This window comes from Podarcis vaucheri (assembly GCF_965113315.1).
Source record: "Podarcis vaucheri genome assembly, chromosome: 7".
In the NCBI taxonomy this organism is placed as follows: domain Eukaryota; kingdom Metazoa; phylum Chordata; class Lepidosauria; order Squamata; family Lacertidae; genus Podarcis; species Podarcis vaucheri.
Window position 1 is genome coordinate 17,974,775 of NC_138765.1, and position 23,358 is coordinate 17,998,132.

Sequence of the window (23,358 nt, forward strand, 5' to 3'; positions counted from 1 at the left end):
TCTAGTTACCCAAATTTGGTCAATTCTAGTCCACGTCATCTTGGCTTCATAAAAGAAGGTTCCCTCTCTTCCCAAGGGGTTCTTTATTCTCCAAATGTCCACTAAGTCCATATTGTCTGTCATCTAAAAAAATGTTTTTGGTAGTCTACCATCCTTGGTAACTACCTGTCTTTGTGCCTTGTCCATGTTTGTAGATACTACTCCATTCATGTCCCCCATCAAAATCAGATTGTAATCCAAATAGTCCAATAAAGTCTCATGCAACTTTTTAAAGAATTCAGGTTTCCCCTCATTTGGTGCGTAAATTCCTACAATCAGAAATTTCTCTCCTTGAACTTGAATTTCAATTGCCAGAAATCTTCCTTGTTCATCTTTAAAGATTAATTTTGGTAATAATCTCTCCTTTGCATATATCACAACTCCTCTTTTTTTAACTTTGTCAGATGAGATAAACTCCTGTCCCAATCTCTTATTAATAAGTAGTTTCCTGTGTAACCTTGTTACATGTGTTTCTTGTAGACAAATCAAGTCCAATTGTTCCTTTTTTAGTAAATGAAAAACACTTTTTCTCTTCCGAGGAGAGTTAAGACCGTTACAATTCCAAGTTAAAAGTTGCAGAGCCATGATGGGGTTACTTCGCTTTACCTCCGCCTGCACCAAGTGTCTGTTCTTGTTCTGTCAATGATGTCTCTTTCTCTGGACCGTGCAATCCAAAGAATAAGTTTCCTATGCCTAGTTTCCTTTTTCCAGTGCTTTTGGCTCTTCTCCGGATTCCGCTTCTTTCTGTAGATCTTGTTTGTGATCTTTCAGAAACCTGTCTTTATCATTGACTGATCTTATTTTTATCTTTCTTCCTTTGTATTTAAAGGATAGGCCTTGAGGAAATTCCCACCTAAAGAGAATTCTATTTCTTCTCAACAGGGCAACTAGGTCTCCGTAGTTAAGCCTTAAGTCCAAAAGATGTTTTGGAATGTCCTTAAATATCTCCACACTTGAGTCGTGAATTTCCAAAGTCCTTTGATAGTGCAAATTCAAAATTTTGTCTCTCTCCTCTTTTGTTCGAAGAGTAATCAAGCAGTCCCTCACCTTGTTCCTCCTTTGTCCTCTTCCAAGTCTAAATGCATTCACTATCTTAAATTCTTCCTTCCCCAAGTCCTGTTGCCAAAAGTCTGTAAATTCCTGTGTAAGAAAATCAGCCAGATTATCTTTCTCACGTTCTGGTACAGCTCTGATTCTTAAATTTCTTTGTTTCTCTTTCAATTCAATCATAGACAATGTCAAACCGTGGTCCTCCAATTGCTTATATACTGGTGGTATCTTCTCTTGAGTAGCAGTTGCAATATCTTTTGCTTCTTCAGCTATCTTTCGAGTCGAGGCAGATTCCTGTAATAATTTTTCAATAGACTCTGTATTGGTATTCACCTTCTGTCCCAAATTATTAATGCTTGTAGTATTCAGGTCGATTTTAACTGATGCTTCAGCTACTTGTTTATTTGTCTCAGCTACTTGCTTAGCTAAATTTTCCAAAGATTCATTAATTTTTCCAAGTGCATGTGCCAAAACGTCTTCGGACGACATAACTTTTGGTTTGACCTGTGGAGGAGCAGCCCCTGATGTTCCAGATGCTCCAGATGTTGAAGCCCTTCGCTGCTGCACAGTGTCTGTCCAATATTGTTTGCCAGACCTAGTAATTTTTTCCTGCGCCAGCTCTAACTTTCCTCTCCCATCAGCCATAACACTCTCATGAGAGTTCAAGGTCGATCCCACGGTTGAAAGTTTGTTTTGAAATGGAATTTTCCTCTAACCCAGTTGTTATTGTAGCTATGTCAATCCTCCTCTAGGGGGACACAGTAACAGCCAAAGCATGCAACTTTTAAAAACAGAAATAGTCCTTATAAGTCCCCCAATTCACTTAAAAGCAACAGTTTCAGTGCATTTAGACAGTTACTTTTAAAACCAGGAGAAGCTAACAGGACTAGTGGTCAGGGATGATGGGAGTTTTAGTCCTAAAACAGCTGGAGGGCCAAGTTTGACCATGCCTACTATAGCGGAATGAACAATTTGAGTTAAAAAAAGTTCTACATCTCACATAAACATATTTTAAGGGTTATATGTGAACTCATGCACATATAGAATACCAACTGCTGCTCAAACAACCCACTGGTCTCAGAGACATGCCCTAAGTAAATTGATTTTCCCATATAAACCATGGATTGTAAAAAGATGACCAGAAAAGTATGTGGAAAGATATCATTTAACTATTAGAGTTTTCTTCTCCTTCTCAGATAAACTAAGCCACAAGGAATCCCTGTCATGGATCCTGCCGTAACAATAGAAACCTTAACAAAAGACCTTGCTGAAGTGAAGGCTGCTTTGGAGAAAAAAACATTTGAAGCTATTTCAGCTGAAGCTCAACAGCAGTCAAATTTATTAAATAACGTCACGTTGGAAATTGCCATCACAGGAAGATCTGGTGCCGGGAAATCATCTTTTGTCAATGCCCTGCGGGGAATGAAAGACCATGAAAAGGGTGCAGCTAATACGGGGGTGACAGAAACAACAATGGTGTCACAAGAATATACACACCCTGCATTCCCCAAAGTCAAAATTTGGGATCTACCAGGAATTGGAACAAATAATTTTAGTGCAAAGGAATACCTAAAGAAGGTCAATTTGAGCAAGTATGATTTTTTCATCATCATCGCCTCAGGGCGCTTCACTGAGGATGACACCAAATTGGCTCTTGAGATCCGTAAAAATAAGAAGAAATTCTACTATGTGCGCAGCAAAGTGGATATCGATATAGATAATGTCAGGCGGACAAAAGGCATAAAAAAGAAGGACACCCATAAGATGATGCAGTGTGAGAAGGAAACTCTTGACATTATACGGAAAGATAGCTATGATAATTTGAAGAGATTAGGTGAGTCTTCTCCAAGGGTCTTTCTGATATCGAGGCGGAAATTGAGCAAGTATGATTTCCCCCTGCTTCAAGAGACCTTTGAAAAGGAACAGGATGAAATCAAGAGAAATGTTTTAATTTTGTCTCTTCCAATTTTAACAGAAGATAGCATTAGAAAGAAAAAGGCTGCTATGGAGAGCCTGATATGGAAAAAAGCCATGGTGAGTTGTTCTGTTGGGTTGATTCCTGTCCCATTCCTCTCACTTGGTTTTGACGTTGGCATTGTGGCTTTGACAATGAGGGAGATCTGCAAAGTTTTTGGCTTGGATGAAGATTCCCTCAATATACTAGCAAATCGTGTGGAGAAACCCGTTGAGGAATTGAAATCTGTTATTGAACATACCCCAAGCCCTGATAAGATCACAGCAGAATTCATCATGGATATCTTGAAGAGGTCAGCAATGTGGGGAGCAATCACAGTGGTAGAGCTGGTTCTGGATTTCATACCTGTGTTGGGGTCTCTCTATGGTGGGGGCAGTTCTTTTGCTACCACATTCTACTTGCTGAAGAATTTCCTGGAAAACGCTGTGAAGGATGCAGAGAAAGTTCTGGCAAAGGCCGCTGAGCCCAAGAAATGCAAGTAAACAGCCAATACATCTACCTGGGAAGAGACATCCAGGTACAACATGCATTATCTCATCTTTCTACCACAGCATCAACCAATTACTTTCTTCACAAGTTCGTCTTCTGGTTTTGCAACATGGCATCCTAGCATGCTCCCTTTATTACTCTTCAGCTCAGCACTTGTAGGGTTGCCATATTTCAAAAAGTGAAAATCCGAACACAAAAGTTGCTGAGCTTTTCGCTTATTTGGGGGGGGGGCAAGTTATAGAAAGAGACGCAGGTGGTGCTGTGGGTTAAACCACAGAGCCTAGGACTTGCCGATCAGAAGGTCGGCAGTTTGAATCCCTGTGACGGGGTGAGCTCCCATTGCTCAGTCCCTGCTCCTGCCAACCTAGCAGTTTGAAAGCACCTCAAAGTGCAAGTAGATAAATAGGAACCGCTCCGGCGGGAAGGTAAACGGCGTTTCCGTGCGCTGCTCTGGTTCGCCAGAAGCGGCTTAGTCATGCTGGCCACATGACCCGGAAGCTGTCTGCGGACAAACGCCGGCTCCCTCGGCCCATAGAGCAAGATGAGCACCACAACCCCAGAGTCAGTCACGACAGGACCTAATGGTCAGGGGTCCCTTTACCTTTACCTAAAGTTATAGAGATGAGGTGGGGAGGGCAAAGTTGATGAACTATTTTGGCAAAATCCCCCCAAAACAAAAGAAGTTCTTGAGCTATTTTAAAGGAAATCTACCCCCCAAAATCAACACTTCTGACATTTCACGAACATTTTTACCAATTTTCAAGAATTCTGCCTGGACACTACTTCCAACGGACGAATCCCAACATATGGCAGCCCTATTGTAACAATAAATAAAAAATTCCTTCCAGTAGCACCTTAAAGACCTTAAAGACCAACTAAGTTAGTTCTTGGTATGAGCTTTCGTGTGCATGCACACTTCTTCAGATACAGAGAAGAAGTGTGTATGCACACGAAAGCTCATACCAAGAACTAACTTAGTTGGTCTTTAAGGTGCTACTGGAAGGAATTTTTGTTTGTTTGTTTTGACTATGGCAGACCAACACGGCTGCCTATCTGTAACTATTGTCACAATGCTTAATTACTAGCCTGCCTGGACAATTTTTATCCAGTTTAGAGGTTTCTTATCTCCTACCTGTCAGGGTTAAAACGATGGATGGCTCCCCCTCCGACATGCAGCAAATTTGCAGCAGCAAAACATAAAGAATGGAGAAAAGAAGAGAAGAGAAATGGCCTCAGAGAGTTCTATTGCTTGATAGGCTAAAGTAAATTGTAAGCAGAATTAATGTCTGAAGGATAATTTAGCAAAGGTGAATCTTAAAATTACAGCCCTGGATCAAAACGTTACTGATCTTAATGAGGAGATATCAAAATCTGAAGCAGTTGAAATTAAACAAGATCTAACACAGGACTTCCGGGTTAGCGCCATCACCGAATGGCGGACTCCCTCCGAGCTCCGGAGGGAGTCGGCTCGGCAGGGGCTGGGTCCTACCGCGCCGGCGACGCGGGGACCCTTAAAAACCACGGGAACAGATCCCGTGGACATGGTGACTCGGCTGGCACCGTTATCGCCCTCCCGGCTCGTGAAGGAGCCTTTTTAAAGGCTACGGATCGGGCGCCGGGGAGTGGCGTGGTGCTTTGAGTCCTCCGCTTCCCCTGCCGGGCGCAGCCGCATGCCATCCGGCGGAGAGCGCTGGCTTCTTCCAAAGGAAATTCGGACAATTAACAACAACCCGTGAGTAATTGGGCAACCGGGTATTAAAGGAGGAAAAAAGAAATTTTTTTCTGGATTTGGCACGAGCGGGAGGGGATCTAAAAAGGAAGTCAGTCCCCTCCCTGATTGTAAACATGCTAAAACAAGGACTGAGAAACCAAGATCGATTCAGAAGTTTATTGATGACAAAAATTATTAACTCCACGATGTGAATTATAAGAACTGTGCTGGAGGAGAGGAGTCGAGGGTGAGAGGAAAAAGGCAACCCCCCCCCCTGGGAACCGGGGCGATTCGGATAGCCTGGCGAAGAGAGATGGAGAATTTGACAGCTGTCAAAGGAGCTGTCAAAACTGGAAAATATAAAGAGGACTTTGCTACAAGTTCCTTGCTGGTTAATTTTGTTACAATTTGATATAAATATGGATATAAACTGTCGAGGAAAAAGAAACAACAAATTGACTTTTGGATTAGAGGATACAAAGTTATTGCAATCCCTCTAGAGGGGTTTCGAGACATTACAAGTGTCGTATGTGGAAAACTACTCTGGGATGTGCACAGGTCTTATCTCCTGGGAAAGCTGCAGAACTGAAATATTATTTTGTCTACAGAGGTGACCATAATACAATATAATTTTCTATTGAAGCAAGAAAGGAACTGGACGTAAGTCTTTGTCCCCGAATAACAAACTTCTGTAGAGACATTAAATTTTGGAACAAGAATGTTTTGACAGCTGAACAAGACAGAAACCTGAGAAACCAAGAAATAAAAGAGCAAATGACTAAATACGACACGGAAAGAACAACGGGAGGAGCAACAAAAGATTAAAAAAAATTAAAGGCCTCTAATAGACTGGATTTTTGAAGTTAAATATTAATTAAAACAACTAAATTTAAAGAAACCGGCAAGATGGACTGAGAAAAATTTGGCTGTGGACTTAAGATCTCCAGGCCGACAACATACAGACAAATGGACATGGGGAATCAAAACCGGGGAAGGGAGGGGGAATCCTACAATCCAAAAGCTTTGTAACCAACTTTTTGAACTTTTTTATACTTTCTATCTTATATTCTTTATAACTTTGATATTATATGTTTTTGTTTTTTCTTTTTTTAGAAAGGGGGAACTCGTGGAAGTAAATGAGACCTGATCTTGGGGGGAAAATTTTGTTTTATTATAAGACGAGGAGTGACGTTAAGATTGTGTAAATTTAAATTGGTCTATGAGTAAAATATATTAGGCTTAAATTGGGGATGAGAACTTGTGGAACCAACTTAGGGAAAGGGGAATACAGTCGGGAGGGGAAGGAGGAAGTCCCAGAAAGAAGGTTATGAAAAGAAGGGTCTAAACTAGCTTCTCTTTTTCTTTCTTTTCTTTATTTTTCTTATTTTTCTTATTCTGTTATTATTGGAAATTTTAATAAATATGATTATAAAAAAAAATAAACAAGATCTAACACAGATATCGTCTTGGGTGGGATCCTGTGAGACATGCTTATCCATGCAAAAATATACTATTTGGTTTTGTAGCCTTTAGTATATTTTGTGGTTATTTTGTTATTTCTGCTTTTAAAAATGTTTTAATGTATTCTCTTCCTCCTTTGATTGCTATTCTCTCCTTTTCTCTTATTTACTTAATCTCAATGAAATAATAAATATTAAAATTTTAAGAAATGTTTTTTTCTGAATCCTCCCTACTGCAATGATTTCCCCACCTGTTCTAATTTTAGTTGTAAAAAATCATTTAATCCAGGCAATGGAAAGCTATAGGCAACAGTCCAGATTTGTCCTAACCTGAACCACAAGCCTGTTTTCTCTCAGCCTCCTTGTTGTAATGATTAATCTTTTCTTTATTTCACCAGCTGGGTGGGTGGGTAGGGGAAGCGTGAGCCACAAATTTTCCCTGTATTTTAGGATGCTATGAAACTGAGAAAGACTGCTTCATCTTCAACATAGTTGAAGTAGAGGGAGTTTTGGGTGTCCTCCTGCCACAAATAACTCCAAATCGGTCCTTCTTATTCTTTCTATGTTTTTGATTTGTTTTGTTATTGAGGGACATGTGCTTTTTAGTTTCATTTTTTGAGAAAACAAAGAAACCAGAGATGGCATCATCAGAACAAACAAGACTTCAAATCAGGTCTCTGTCCATATCAGAGCTTGGAACTAGTTCAAGTTCAACATGTCTGTAAAAGAACTAATTCCCATTCATGTTCATCCCTTTATGAAACAAACCAGTTCTGTTTATGTTCAGTTCACTTCAAGTTCATCCAAATTACCCTTGGCAATTTTTTTGTAGAAATACTCTAAAGCATTTAGAAAGTGACAATGAACTTGAAGATGAGCCAGAAATCATTCTTCATTTTGCCCCAACATCAACTTAATTCATGTTCAGTTTGCCCAGCAATTATGGGAACAACTTTCACATCTAGTTCAGATGTTTTTCAAACTAATTCAGTGCACATTGAACTTGTTCATTCCAAGCACTAGCCAATTGTTTTTGAGATTGTTATAGTCCATGCGTGATTTTACCAGCTGCTGAGATAAAAATCCAAGTTTTTCCAGCTGTCGGAGGTGGTTACACTGACAGCTACTAGCAGCTGCACTAAGAGATGGCTATGCATTGGCTATGCATCAAGCTGGGAGTCAGCAACACCATCATCAGAATGCAACTTTTCTGTGAAGCCTTACAGCAATGTCCCTACTGGCTGCAGACACAAATAAACATACAAAGTAATATAGTTTTTATTGACAAATAGCAAGCACTGTCACAGTCCGGGTTACAGGCAGTCGGAGTCCTGGCTCGGTACGTCAGGTAGAGGACGGGAAACAGGAATCGGCAGCCCAGGGGTCAGGAAGCCAAGAGTCCACGAATCAGGAAACCGGGAGTAGGGAAGCCAAGAGTCCAGGGGTCAGGAAACCAGTAGTCAGGAAACCGAAGCACAGCTAGGTGGGTAGTGTGTTGCTGTGGCAAAGAGCCAGAGGGAACTTCTGGTCTTATATACCCCTCCCGGCCCTTGCCACCAGGTGTTATGAGTCTTCTGTCAAGCCTCCCCTGTACGGCAGCGCCTTGCCCTTCCAGGCCAAACTCAGGAAGGCCCCAACCCTTCGAGGCCCTACCAGTCACAGGGCCTGGCTCCTGCACACACTCCTGACAAACACATTCCAACTCACTAGGTGTGACCAAGTATCTGTGCATTAATTACTCTGTACTCTTTCTGCTTATATCTGTGTTTTGGGTTCCACACAACTCTAACCAAAGGGAATAAATAACATGCCATCACGAGGGAGCAAGCAGAGCTGGTGCTACTCTAAGAGTTGTAAGTAACTGCTCTGAAATCAGCGCGGGTCTCCCTTTGGAGCGGTGACGCGTGTTCATTCGACATCCCCCTCTGCAGCTGGTACGAGGCTGCCCTCCTGCTCCTCTCGCCTCCTGCCTCTTTCCCTTTTGGGGGTTTGGCAGAGTGGAGAGGGGAGCTCTTTGGAAGCAGGCAGAGCCTTAGCTAGGTGATCTGGCGCCCCTGGCAGAACCGTCCAGATTGTGCCCCCTAGCCAAGGACAAATTTCTGTCTCTCCTCCACCCATTCAATTCCTCATGCACTTCCCCTTGTAATGAATTCTTTCACAGAAAAGCCAATATTTAATTTATTATTTCTTAATAAAAAGTTTCAGCAAAGAAAATGACATTTTGATGTGAGTTGACTGGTGTGTTTTTTAATGTACTGTAATTCAGTTGCAAAACAATACACAGATAGGCCTAAATGGAATTTAGAAACCATATCATACGGATTAGTTGCACAATGATAACTTTCTGGTCTCAGAGCCGGAGGTGTTGGAGATCCCAGATCTCTCCACTGGTGCACACAGCCCTCCCTTCCAGGCTGCTCTTCGCCCGCATACCCAACACACACCTCAAGAGAGAGACCTCATTCATTAGCCCCTCCCGCTCGTTTCCCGACTCTTCTCTCACCTTGGATGTCAGGATAAGAAGGAAAAGGGCTCCCATCCCATTCTTTCCCTTATTCCCTCCCTGAAGGGAAGATGGTGGGTAGGGGGAGAGAGAGAAGGGACCCAACTTCGGGCCAACTTTCCAATCTGGACCCTGCTATACGCGCGCCCCCCTGGACTTGTTTGTTTGGAAGGTTTTTGACCCCCTCACTTTCCTCTCCCAACTCCCCCCCCTGCCCTTTCCTCTCCCAGCAACACCAACAAGAAATCTCAGCAGCCCCCCCAGGTGATTTCCAGACATGAGCATGAGGAAAAGTCTCTCATCCCTAAAAAACTTCAGAGGGGGAGAGAGAAGGGGAAAGAAAATAAAGGTTTGCTGAGGGATCAAGAGGCAAGGAATTTGTGCCTTGTCCTTCCACAGCTTGGGGAGAAGGAGGGGGGAGTTACAACCATTTGGGGGTGGGGAGGCCCCATTGCCGAAAGCGCGCCTTGGGTTACAACCTGTTTTGGTTTTGTTAACGGAAAAATCCGAGGGCTCTCTTGGACAAAACAAAGACACCAACCAGGATAACTTGGAGCAAAACAGCAGCCTGTAGGCTTGGCCTTTATTGAACTGTTGCAACAGGGTATTCCCTTCACTTGCAAGAGAGAGGAAAGACCCAGAACAATGGGCTGCAAGACCTTATAAAAACTTTTGAAATTCCCCTCCTCTAGCTCAAGCCCACCCCCAGAAACATCATGCATACATTTCAGAAAGGAGGGGTTGACATCATGCATACATTACAGAAGGGGTTGACATCATGCATACATTACAGAAAGGAGGGGTTGAGGGAGGAGTTGTGGTGGTAACCTGAGTGTCCTGTCACCCAGCTGGTTCCTCCTTTCCCCCTCCCCATGAGTACTTTCCAGGTGACAATGGGGAGTTTGCAGTTTCCTGCCCCCAGAGGGAAGATCTGATCATTGTCCTTTGTTTCAGTCTGTGGTGAATCCACTGTTCTTTGTGATTTTGATTGTCTTCTGTCTGGGATTATCAGGGTCGACATAGCAACTGGGCAGGGCTCCTGTGGATGTGCTGGGATGGTGAAGGGATTATGGCTGACCAGAAACCAAGCCACCCCCCTTTGATAGTCCTTGTCACATGGAGTAAAAAAAATGGAACAGTGCAAATCCGATGTATGGTTGATTTTCTATGAATTTATAACAGAAATGTGGCGTGTGTAGTGTGTGAGTGTGAGTGTGTGTGAAGTTTGTGCAAACAGAATGATTGGGGTGGGGGGGTTCCTGCTACAGTTTACAGCTGGACCTCTGGAATGGATTATGTTTGTAAACCAAGGTACCACTGTAATGTGCAGCTTGGGGGAGGGGGAAGTGGGTGGGGAATTTAGACACATAAGGGGAATCTGGTTATTAATTACTTAAATAAGTGGTGTTCGACCAGGGTGCCATGGCACCCTGGGGTGCCTTGAATGAAGGTCAGGGGTGCTGTGGGCAACACTGGCCTGCATCCCTCTTCCTTCCCTCCCTCCTTCAAAGGCTTGCACAGCTGTTTGTGGCAGCAGCCCTGGGTACAAGCTCCCCAGGTGAAAGGTGCCTCTGGGGCTGGCCAGGGGGTGCCAGTTTCCAGGAGCTGAAAGGGGCCTCAGAGTAAGCAGGCAAGTGGGCGAGGGAGCCCAGCCAGGCAGACCACCAGCCCTTGCTGTTGGGAATGGACAGACAAGTCCCAGGCCCCTGTGGGGCAATGTGGGGAGGCACCTCTATTGAGGGCAGAGGGGTGGCAGCTCAGAGGCCATAGGCAGCAGCAGTGGCTGCCCAGAGGACTCCCAAGGAGAAGGGAGAGGAGGCTGAGGGAAGACTTCACAAGGGGGGGGGCTGTTTGAAAAAGAGTGAGAGGCTGCCAGCTCTGCAGGCAAGGGGTGACATAACTGGGCTTCTGAGCCCCACAGGGATGCTGCAAAAAGAAGATACTTGGTCAAAGGAGCTGTGGACTCAAAAAGTAGAAAACCTCTGCCTTAAATGACAAGCAGGGGCAGAATTTACATACCCCTCTAAAGGAGGGGTGCACTTTTTAAAAATACTTAAATAAAACTGCCCCAACCCCTTCTTCTGTTTGACCAGACCCTCCTCTTCTGCACCTTCAGGCAGGTAACTCTTTGTTGCATCTTTCTAAAAACACTTAAGGTTTAATGATCGATGTAATGGGCACAGCCTCCGTCCCCAATCTAAAAAATAAATAAATCAAAAATCAGGAAGTGCAGTTTCTTAAAATGCTGTGAGTCCCCTTCCTCATGTCCCTCTCTATATTCAGGGCTCTTGGGCTCTGCTCCTGTGTCATGGGCTGGCTGGATGCAGAGGAGTGGGGGGAGGCACCAGTTGGGGAACCCCCAAGGAAATCCCCAGGGGAAGAATCTCAGAGCCAGGGGATTGGTGCTGGGAGGAAGATGAGTAGTCAGAGGGAGAAGAGAGAGCAGACTGAGAGGAGGCGGAGATGTCGCAAGCTGAAGAGGCAACAGGGTTTAGTGAGCAGGAAGAGCCTGTGGCAGAGAGCGGACCAGAATCAGAGGCAGAACTGCAGGGGGGTCAAGAGGCAGAGTAGAGACAGGGAATCTCCCCCTTGTGGTGTAACCAGTTCCCCTCCCCCCTGGTCTGCCAGAACATGAAAATGAAGAGGGCAGAGCAATGAGAGACAAGACAAAAAAAATTCAGGTTGCTGGGGAAGAAGGAGCCTAAGAGAGCGGGGGATGTGGGGACCTTCAGCAACAGTTTCATTGGGGCAAGAGATACTGGGAAGAGTTGCTGTGTTCACTCAGCCTGTGCTGTTTGGTTTTCTTTGAGTAAAGAGTTAACTTCACTGACAACGGGTGTTTTATTGTTCACCAACTCCAGCTCCTGACGTCCCATGACCTTTGGCACTTTATCCTTCCACAAAGCCTAGGACTTGCCGATCAGAAGGTCGGCGGTTCGAATCCCCGCAACGGGGTGAGCTCCCCTTGCTCGGTCCCAGCTCCTGCTGAACTAGCAGTTCGAAAGCACATCAAAGTCCAAGCAGATAAATAGGTACTGCTCCGGCGGGAAGGTAAACAGCGTTTCCGTGTGTTGCTCTGGTTCGCCAGAAGAGGCTTAGTCATGCTGGCCACATGACTTGGAAGCTGTACGCCGGCTCCCTCCGTCAATAAAGCGAGATGAGTGCTGCAACCCTAGAGTCAGTCACGACTGGCCCTAATGGTCAGGGGTCCCTTTACCTTTACATTATTAAACCACCCCACCCACAATTTACCACTCAATTTGTGGTTGACAAGGTGTAGACCATTTGTTTCATTGTGGGGGGTCAAAATAATGCAACCTGTTTCAGTGAGGGAATGGCATTTCATGTGGCATTCACAGTATGGATTGCTCCCTTCACTCTTCAGCCCTGGCCTTCACACAAATTCATTTCGGTCTGGATAGATCAGGCCCATAGATCAATGTTAGTGCTACCCCCAGCATGAGGAAATTTGAAGGAGTGGCTGCTTGAGCAGGGGGCTCCACAAAGCCACCCAACCTCTATTTTATCTTCAGGAAGGCTTGTTCCATGTTCTGTCACCGGGTGTTGCCATTTTCTTGGTCTAGCCCAACAGGGCCAGCTCTACTATTAGCCAGTGTGAAGCAGCTGCCTCAGGTAGCAGATGCTGGGAGTGTGCTTACTGGAGGAAGCTCAGTGGTGGGGGCTATTCCTAACCATTGCCCCTGAGGATCCCCTCTAGCCACTCTCCTCTTTTAAGATGCCATGACACCTGTCAAGGGCTGCCTCAAGTCTCAGCTCACAAAAGACCAACGCCAAGCTCTTCTTATATACAAGGATGTTTATTGCAGTTCATTAATGGTTCCACAACCGAGGCGCGCAGCCCCGCGTCTCTTAGCCTAGACATTTGAAGTCCCCTCTGAATCGGTCCCGCCCCTACACCAGTTTAAGAGGCTTGTGCTAGACCACCTCTTCCTGTCCTTTCTTTTCCGCAGGGTCTTTCTGCCCCCCTGGGTTCCTTCCCTCCTGCTCTCCCCTGACGCGGATTCCTCAGATGCCTGCTCCCCCCTCCTTTGTGCTTTGGGGCCAGGCTCCTCCTCCGGGCTCTCTGCATTTCCGCGCGCCTCCACATTTGAACTTGGCACGCGTTCGCTACCCCTGACCTTCCTTTTGACAGCTACACTACTCCCTGTACTACTCTCCGCCCCTTCCGGCAGGACGTCCTGCCCCGATCTCCTTCCCCTGTCTCCTTCCTGCTCTGCTCCGTGTGTCACACTGGGAACTCCACCCTTCTCACTCCGTTCCTCCTGGGAAGCTGACCCCGATCTCCCACTCCCACTCGGGGTTTCCCTGCTGCTTCCCTTCTCCTGGCAGGTCCCTCCTGTGACCCCCCTTGGCTTGACCAGGGGCGCCCCCTTCTGGGAATCCTCCGATTCACTTGAGAGACTCATGGAAGACCTCAAGTCATTGTCATCCTCTTCCTCACTGTCCTGGGTTTCTTCCCCATCGCTCTCCGTCTCCCCCCTCACCTGTGCCTCTGTCCCTGAACCCCTGACAACACCCTTTGAATTTCTCCAGTGAAAACAGGGACGTCCCATTCCATAATGATAATTTTACTATTTTTAGCACCACACATTTACTGGGTTGCCCCAGCCACTCTGGGCAGCTACCAACAAATATAAAATAATAATAAAACATTAAACATTTTAAAATAACTTCCCCATATATGATTGCCTTCAGGCGGCTTAGGGATCAGATAACTCCAGACCCTCCAACATTTCTCCAATGAAATAGGGACATCCTAAGGAAAAGTGGGACGTTCCAGGATCAAATCAGAAACCAGGACGGCATCTCTAAATCAGAGATGTCCTTGGAGGATCTGCCTTTGCTGTTTTTGCTTCAAGAAACTGACATGGCTAACCCTTTGGAAACAGTCTGCCTAAGTCCCCCAAGGCCATTTCCCTCATGTGAGGAGAGGACAGGGCTCCATTGCCAGTGTTCTAAAGTCATTCCATGGCTGATCCAGTTGCTTTCTGCTCCTGGAATGGAGTGAGGGGCAGCGGCCATCTTGTCCACCTCAGGCAACAAAACGTCTTGGGTTGATTCTTCCTCAGAGAATAGATGTCGGGGATTGTGAATGTGGGGGAGACAGGGGGCCAGGAGGCTGACCCAGGAAAGGGAGCCACTGGTTTATGGAGCTGGGAGCCACCCGGCAGGCAACAGCCAGACCAGGCAGAGGAGGAAGAAGAAGAGCAGCCAAATTGCACAGCCAAATTTTTTAAATTTTTGTTGGGGGTACCCATGCTTCAAGCTCCTAAAGGGATCCAATCATCTCTCTTGTTGCTGCTTTAATTACACAGTTCTGTCAAAATAGTACAGTGGTGCCTCGCAAAACGAACGCCTCGCAAAACGAAAAAGTCGCAAGACGAAAGAGTTTTCCGTTTTTGAGTCGTTCCGCAAGATGAATTTCCCTATGGGCTTGCTTCGCAAGAAGAAAGCCCATAGGGAAATCTCCGGGGACCTCTTTTAAAATGCTGGCGGTCGGGAGCAAAGACTTTCGCCCACAGCCGGCCTTCAGAAGAGGTCTTGGACCTCTTCTGAAGGCCAGCGGGGGGCAAAAGTCTTTGCTCCCCCCCCCGCCTTCCTTCCCGGGACAGCGGAGACTTCTCCGCTGTCCCGGGCGATCTTAAAATGCTGGCGGGCGGCAGCGGAGCTTTCGCTGCCGACCCCCAGCATTTTAAAAGCCCCCGGGGCAGCGGAGACTTCTCCGCTGTCCCGGGCGATCTTAAAATGCTGGCAGGCAGCAGCGAAGCCTTCGCTGCCGACCCCCAGCATTTTAAAATCGCCCCAGGACAGCGGAGGCTTCGCTGCCACCCGCCAGCATTTTAAAATCGCCCCGGGACAGCGGGGGCTTTTAAAATGCTGGCGGTCGGCAGCAAAGCCCTCCTGTCCCCGGAGCTTGCGGGGCGGGAGGTGGGGAGAAGGGCTTTTCTTCCCACCGCCAGCCTTCAGAACAGCCTTCTGAAGGCTGGCAGTGGGAAGAAAAGCCCTTGTTTCCCCCCCCCCCAGCCTTCAGAAGAGGTCGGGGGACAGACTGTCCCCGGACCTGGTCTGAAGGCAGTTTCCATAGGAACGCATTGATTGATTTTCAATGCATTGCTATGGGAAACCGTGCTTCGCAAGACGAAAAACTCGCAAGAAGAAAAAATTTGCGTAACGAATTAATTTCGTCTTGCGAGGCACCACTGTATTCACAGTTCTGTTCAAACTTCTCTTTGTTGTTTTCCTCATCTTCTTGTTGTTATCATGTATTCCTTTCTTTGTGATCTCTTATAGTCTCCACAAGCGGGTTGAAAACAAACGTCGTTATGTCCTGTGTAGATTTTGCACTCCTCCAAGAGCCATAAAAGTAGACAGACGCCATACCAACACCTGCATACAAAACATTCCAACAGTCTGTCCTGATCTCCCCAGGCCCGCCACTACCTCTTAAATTTTCTCAGGGGGCCCTGCTAGGCCGAACCCACACTCCAGCATAGTAACACCCAGTCCTCCTCCCCCTGAATCCTCCTGTGGGTGAGCCTGCCATGATAAATCTCTTTTTATGACTGCGTCACAAAGAACTTTCTTTCGTTTCCCGATGCTCCCATAAGCCAGGTCTTTGCATAGTAATTAATTTCCACACAGTTCTTAATCCTCCTGCTTGTTATCAGTAATTGCAACGATTCTTTTTTGGGGGGGTTGGGTCATTATTGGGTACTCACATAAGACAAAAAAAGAAAAGTTTTTCTCCCCCCTCCTTTTCAGTCTCACTCAACGTACTGATCCTTTGATGAATCTTCTTCTTGATTTATTCTTCTTCTTAATTTATTGTTAAGTCCAGCCCGTCGCTCCACTTCCCAGAGATCCCTTTAATTAGCAGTCTTTACTCCTGATCTTCGCTCGAAGAATGTTCGTTTGCTTCTGTTCTAATTGTTTATTTTGAGCTCCCACAACTAGCTGCACAGATCAGAGACAGCGTCCAGGAGAGCCGACCCACACGAGGGCTTTTGTGCCTAGTGCCCTCCCCCCCCTTTCGAATCCGGGGGTGAATTATGGGCACAGCAGGTAAGGCAGCGTTCCCCATTCCCTTGGGGAAACGAGGGAGGCTGCATACTCCCATAACAGCCTCTTAATTACCTCGTGTGAGCCGGAGAGATGGTATTGTCAGCCATCTTCCAATGCGCCCCCTAGCGGCCCCCCATGATTGTTATGTTCCAGTGTGTTTTAACAAAAAAAGCAAAACCACACATGCAAAACCCAACTTCAAAAAATCCCTCATAGCCCAAATAGTCTGTAGGCTCTACTACCCTCAGACTGAACGAAGAAGCGAGACTCATGTTTTAAAGAATGCCATAACAAAAAGTTCAAAATGGTTGCAAGTCCTTAACTTTATTAATCTCAAACTTTCAACTAAAATAATTTCTAGCCTCTGTGGTTCAGGCAACTCTCTCTGGCCACCCAACCCAGAATGTCTCCCTTTGAGAGATGACCCTCTTCCTCAAACCAAGGCAGAAAAGAGAAGCTGCTGCATCAGTGTCAGCAAAGCATTTTGAAAGTAAAAGGGGGAGAGGAGAGCGGGCAGTGTGACACTTTTGCTTTGTTCAGGGGGGGGGGGAATGTAAGCTTGATTTCTATGAAGCAGAAATCCAGTTTCTCATCTCAGTTCCCTTTACAACGAAATTAGCCCCTCCTCATATCAGCACAGAAAATTCAGTATTCAAACATGTGTCTTCAGGCACATAGCATATACCTTTCCTTTACGTGGAGGAACTTTATTGAGCACTACAGAAAATAAGATAAATGAGGTTAATAACATAAAAACATCATAATATGTTAGCATTACAAATCTGAAATATTGTTAAGGCTGAGAAACCTTGACAAAACCTTAACTAAATCATAATTGCCTGAATCAGCAAGGCTAGAATTGGACAGGAAGCAAAATATTACATGGGCCAAATATGAGAAAGATGCTCCAAGGAAGAAGAGAAGAGTTTGGATTTGATATCCCACCTTTCTCTCCCTTTAAGGAGTCTCAAAGCGGCTAACATTCTCCTTTCCCTTCCTCCCCCACAACAAACACTCTGTGAGGTGAGTGGGGCTGAGAGACTTCAGAGAAGTGTGACTAGCCCAAGGTCACCCAACAGCGGCATGTGGAGGAGCGGAGACTCGAACCCGGTTCCCCAGATTACGAAACTACCGCTCTTAACCACTACACCACACTGGCTCTCAAGGGGTATTTCTTTCAAAATTCTCCTTTGAAGGAGGTCTTTCCCCCCTAAGCTTTCTCAATTAAAATCTGCAACTTTATTATTATTATTATTATTATTATTATTATTATTATTATTATTATTAATTGAATTTATATACTGCCCTATACCCAGAGGTCTCAATGGAGTTCACAGAAAACTTCATGAAAGGAAAAAACTATATGCCCAAAATACCTACACTTCAACTTCTACAGTAATTTTGATTATTGCCTACTATCATCTAACGAAACACGACATTTTTAATGAATCTCTAAGTGTGCATTGATTAAACCCGACCAATTCAATTCATAAGAGTACAGTGGTACCTCGGGTTACGTACTTAATTCATTCCGGAGGTCCGTTCTTAACCTGAAGCTGTTCTTATCCTGAAGCACCACTTTAGCTAATGGGGCCTCCTGTGGCTACTGCGCCGCCGAAGCACGATTTCTGTTCTCATCCTGAAGCAAAGTTCTTAACCCGAGGTACTATATCTGGGTTAGCAGAGTCTGTAACCTGAAGCGTATGTAACCCAAGGTACCACTGTATTGGGTTCCATACAGGAAATGGGGAGCAGTGGTGTACCTGTCTGTCTCCAAAAGACTTTACAAAAATTGGAAGATGCTTTTTATTCCTATTTTTAAAAGCTTGATTGTGTCATAATGCGGTAAGGTAAATCAGCTATAGGGTCTGCTTCATGGTCTCTAGAACCAGCCAAAATGGGTATGAAAAGGGGTGCCAAAGTGGGAATGTTTGCCACAGCAGCAGCAGAAGCAGCAGCAGCAACTCCTACTTTCCCCACCTTGGGCTGCATCATGTCTTGTGCCAGTTCTGCTTGGCCCTGAGATGCTCTGCCTCACACTCTTCCAGTCCTAGGACTTTCTTCACTCTTTCAGCATCTTCAGACAGATTATCCAGGAAGCTCCATAGCATACAATAAGTGGTGGCAAAAGACACCCCTGCACTTGCCAAGCTACTAACTGGTGAAACTGGGAGGAAACATTGTAAAGTATGGATTATTTTCTTCTTGACAAGATCCTCGGTGATTTCTTTCCCCTGAGGAGACTTAATCGCGGCCTTCAGTTCTTCAACAGGCTTCCTGACCAATCTGGCCAGCCTAGCTAAGGAACCATAATCCAGCTCAAATCTCTTGTAGAAGACAACCATGGACCCACACAAGAGGACAACGTCACAAGCCAGAGGAAGGCCTGGAAGGGGAATAGCATTGATGCAAGCAGACACTAGGGATATTTTCCATATGTGACTCTTCAGCACAGATTTCTTCTTTTCTATGACCTCAGAGGAAAAGTTGGGGAGGCTGAACAGGAATGCAATTCTCTTCAGGCTGGGCAGATCTTTCTCCAAGGTCTCCACCAGTCGGGGGAAGTCATACTTGGCAAGGTCCCAGGAAGAGATCAGAAAGCTCTGGTGACTGGAGTCCTTGAAGTTTAGCAAGTTCTTATTGCAGTCGTTTCAATGGCTTGATCTTCACTGAAGGTTTTAGGATAATCCCTTTTCATGCTGGACATATCTATATCCATTTTGGAGTGTACAAAATAAAACAACTTATTCATCCGTTGGATCTCCTGAGCTAGCTTAGTGTGGTAATCTTGGAACCTTGTGGAACCTACAATGATAAAGAAGTCATACTTGGAGTAATCCACCTTCATTTCTTTTCACTAGTCTCTGGTGAAAAACCTGGGGATCCAATTCCTGGCAAGTCCCAAAATTTCACTTTGGGATAGTCGGGATGCGAATAAGCATTTGGATTCAGTGTGGTTTCTGTTACTCCTACAGGGGCGGCACCATCATCTTCTGCCTTGAGGCCTCAGAGAGCATTGATGAGGGATGATTTCCCAGAGCCCACCTCTCCAGTGATGGCAATGTCAAGCTCAGTGTTTTCCAACTCCTCCAGCTCCTTTTTTACTTCTGAAGCTGCTTCCTTCATTCCACCATCACTGAAAGTCTTCTCATATATCTTGATTACTTCATTGAAATATGTAGCAGGGTCTGATTTTATGTCTACATTTTTTTGGAGAAACTTGATAAACTCAAGGAATGCTAAAAATTTCTTTTTATATGACAGCATCCTAGAAAGTAAAAGGGAGAATTCAGAAAGACTTTGGCAATACTAGTGGTCCATCCAGCTGGGAAATTCAGTGATGATTTACACTCAAGTGAAATATGAATATCTCCCCCCCCCCAAAAAAAAAACCCCACCACATTCACATCTTGACATTGTGGGCTCTTCTACATGGAACTTCCATTTATGCTCACTGCTGCTCTTGCATATATGCTTTTCTCAGTGTCTATAGAACATCATCATCAAAATGCCATTTCACATTCTGTTCCCACTTTTAATCCAGATTTTCCATTTCCCTGGGTGTGTTGTTTTGTTTGTTTGCTGTTTACTTCTTGGGGTTTGCATGGAAACCGTAAATCCAGATTAAATGGGAAAATAACAATGGGTGGCATTTTGATGAGAACATTCTCATGTAGACACTCAAAAACTCCCATATATGAGCAGCAAGAAATCCTCAACAAACTGTGGTGTGGAAGCTTCCATTCATGCTCTGGTAGGAGCACTGAATTTGATTGGCTGGTGTGTCTGCACCATGCTGGACTCCCCACCACTTTTCACCACCCCTCCTCCCTGGTAAGACACAGGGACACACCAATTGGTAAATGAACCGTGTGACTTCAACGCACGGAATGAGGCACCTCTGCTCTGTTTAGATTTTTCTTAAAAACAAGTATTTCCCTTGATCCAATTCACTGTGGTTACTGCACCCACACTTGAAAGGGTTTGCCATAAGGCATATCAGAGCCCGGAATTTCACAAAAAACAGATATATGCAGACACTTCCACACATTACAACTTGCATTGCACCTAGAGTTCTGCATCAGTGCCTCAACTGTATTTGGTAGAGGCAGTCAGGAAGGTGATGGGTATGGTGTATTTAGCGAAAAATGAAGATTTGCCTCTCACTCTCATGTCATTGGATATATATAAAGCATTTGATTTGGTGGGTTGGAATTATTTGAAAAAGATATTGCAAAAATATAAATTTGGACTGAAATTTCAACAGGTGGTTGAGGCAATATATACAGAGTCCAAAGCAATGGGAGGAATTGATGGCTCGCAGAGGACTTGCGGCAGCCGACACAGAGTGTGAGTTAGGCAGGGAGACGGGGTGGCAGGCAAGTGAGTGAGCAATGGTGGGGGGCAGACATGTGGTGGCAGAGACAGGTGGGAGCAGGCATGGAAGGGCTGAACCCAGCATAGCCCGGCCCAGAATTCCTCTCTGGGGGTGCCGCCAACCCGCGGTACACCACTACTCCCAACTACACATTTTGTTTCCTAGTGCACTCCAAAAAACAAACTAACAGCCTTTGGGCACCAAAATATGTGTGACAGAGTTGAGTCCAGGGGGAAAGGAAGCCCTGCAAGTCCCAGAGGATGTTTGCAAATGTTTTTAGTAAACAGGGAAGAGGAACAGAGAAAGATGAAGGACGGGACAGCGACTATGTGGACAGCTTCCGAAGAGCTTCTCTCTCCACTGTGTCAACCCAAAAGAAAGGAAAAGAGGCAGGCGCCAAGAGGAGGACAAGGAGGAGGGCAGCTTCCTAGCAGCTAAAGAAGGATAGTATGTCAAATTACGGTAACACGCAGCATCGTTTGGGAGGGAGACCCGGGTTGGTTTCAGAGCAGTTACTTAAAGTTCTTATAGTAGCACTAGGTCAATAGTGAAGGCATGTTATTTATTCCCTTTTTAGCAGGGAAGAAGGGCAGCCGTCTCCAACATTAATAATAGTAATAATAAACAACTCTGACCGCCCCCGCCCCACCCGCCTAGCAAGGAGCTCAGAGTCGATCAAGCTCAAAAAGAAACGGAAATCACCATAATCGCAAGAGATAAGTTCAGCTCCTCACCTGCTGCCAGCCCGATTTTTTTACAGCAAACCTCAGTCCACTCCTCGGAGATTTCGCTTCCAGGTTTCTAAGCACTTTTCTCCTTCCAACTCTCTTCCTTTCTCTCTTTTGTTCCCTCTACCTCCTGCTCGTCGCACTGCTAAAAGCAAAAACGAAAGCGAAGTTGCGAGCGAAGACAACGTAAGATTGCAGGAGAGTTTGAAATTTTCCCTTCCCCTCCCATGGTGATAATCGCCGAAAAGCAAAAGCAGCATTCCCCGCTAGGGGGAGCACTGAGCAGCTGCTTGATAGACGGTCGAGATTCTGCCTTTCCTGGGAAGTCCCGAAGGATCCCTTGTGAAACTTGAAGGATCAGAGGTGGTTAATCCTTCACCTCCGTTGTTGTTGCCTCTCTATCAGTCTCAGCAGCACCCGAGTTGTCTGCAAGCCCACACAATCCAGATATTATTCCTTGACAGCTTCCTTGCTGTCTGCTTTTGCATTGTTACATTGATAGGCTGCGAAAAGTGGAAGGGCTCTAAAGCTGTGGGGGTTTGGGGCATCTTAGAGGAAATAGTTTAATATTTTGAAACATTCCGATATTCTGCAAGGTGCTGAGCGGCTTTAGAGTCTGCAGGACAAGCTGGCTTTGCAGACCAAAACAAATACAATACCTTGTTAGGCAGATGCAATTTACCACAACAAAGGAGCGCAACAGGCTGAATGGTAATGTTTGTAACAAATGTTTTACTGGTTACTTCCTAACATACGAATCAAGTCCAGGATGTACACCATATACAGTGGTACCTCAGGTTACATACGCTTCAGGTTATATACGCTTCAGGTTACAGACTCCGCTAACCCAGAAATAGCACCTCGGGCTAAGAACTTTGCTTCAGGATGAGAACAGAAATCGTGCGGCGGCGGCGCAGCAGCAGCGGGAGGCCCCATTAGCTAAAGTGGTGCTTCAGGTTAAGAACAGGTTCAGGTTAAGTACGGACCTCCGGAACAAATTAAGTACTTAACCTGAGGTACCACTGTACAATCCTGAAGCAAGGCATATAACCTGTTAACGGAGAAATCTGAGGGCTCCCTTGGACAAAAAAAACCAAGGACACCAGCCAGGAATACCAGAGCAAAACAGCAGCCAGTAGGCTTGGTCTTTATTGAAGACTGTCGCGACAGGACTCCCACCTGCCACAAGGTGGAACAAGTTGGAAGCCCCGAACAAAAGAGCCCCCAAGCTTTTATTAGCTGCTAATCCCCATGTTATTTCCCCCCCCCCCCACTACATCACTCATACACCACGGTTACATCATGAAAGGGGAGGTCAGGTGGCAGTAATCGGAGCATCCTGGACCCTGCCCCATGGTTCTCCTTGCCCTCCACCAAACACCCATCAAGTGTAACAAAAGAGATCTTTACATTTCCCCATTTCCCAGCCAAGTTAATCACACCCTTTTGTCTTCATCTGGGTTTGTTATTTCTGGAATGGCTACCTGTCTGGCACTCAGGTGTCAGGATGCCAGGGATTATCACTCAGGCAGAGGGGCTGCTGAGTAGCTGAGCTCACATGTCTATATGAATTTCTGAAGTTTTCCCTGTGAGCCAGTACATAGATACCTTTATCACCGAATTGTTACATTTGGTATCGTGCAGCAAAGGCGCTTTGAATAGATAGGAAGAAACTGTGATGAAGTGTTTTGTGGGGACAAATCACAAAAGTCACAAAAGCGATTGTGCTGATTTTGGTAGTGGGCTGCATGTGCATGATATCTGCTGGAGGGGCAACCCCCCCCCCCCAACCTATACATAAATTCCTGCAAGAAACCTATTTAATTAAATCCAATGTAGATACATTTCTTCCTTTCTTAATACATGTTTGTTTGAGTTCATATATTACACAGTCCTCAAATGTGATTAAGGAAAGGTCCCCGGAATGTAATGGACGATACAG

At 45.4% G+C, this 23,358-nt stretch overlaps 1 protein-coding gene and 2 pseudogenes across 8 annotated transcripts in view; 1 reads left to right on the forward strand and 2 right to left on the reverse strand.

The window, feature by feature from the left end:
• Positions 1–23,358, reverse strand: part of LOC309537083 (interferon-inducible GTPase 5-like) — a gene marked incomplete at its 3' end in the record, with an annotated part of 128,394 nt that overhangs the window by 30,594 nt on the left and 74,442 nt on the right. The gene's annotated exons all lie outside the window — the stretch shown is intronic.
• LOC309537189 (interferon-inducible GTPase 5 pseudogene) overlaps positions 1–23,358 on the forward strand; it is a 41,477-nt pseudogene that overhangs the window by 4,885 nt on the left and 13,234 nt on the right. Inside the window, exon 2 of one of the 3 annotated variants that reach the window (XR_014224737.1) lies at positions 2,286–3,806. The exons of the other annotated variants lie outside the window; for them this stretch is intronic. The product of XR_014224737.1 is annotated as an interferon-inducible GTPase 5 pseudogene (transcript). Of the gene's footprint in view, positions 1–2,285; positions 3,807–23,358 lie in introns of those variants that run through there. 3 annotated transcript variants of the gene reach the window in all.
• Positions 18,082–20,203, reverse strand: LOC309537175 (interferon-inducible GTPase 5 pseudogene; annotated as a pseudogene). The gene has a single exon. The product of its transcript is annotated as an interferon-inducible GTPase 5 pseudogene (transcript).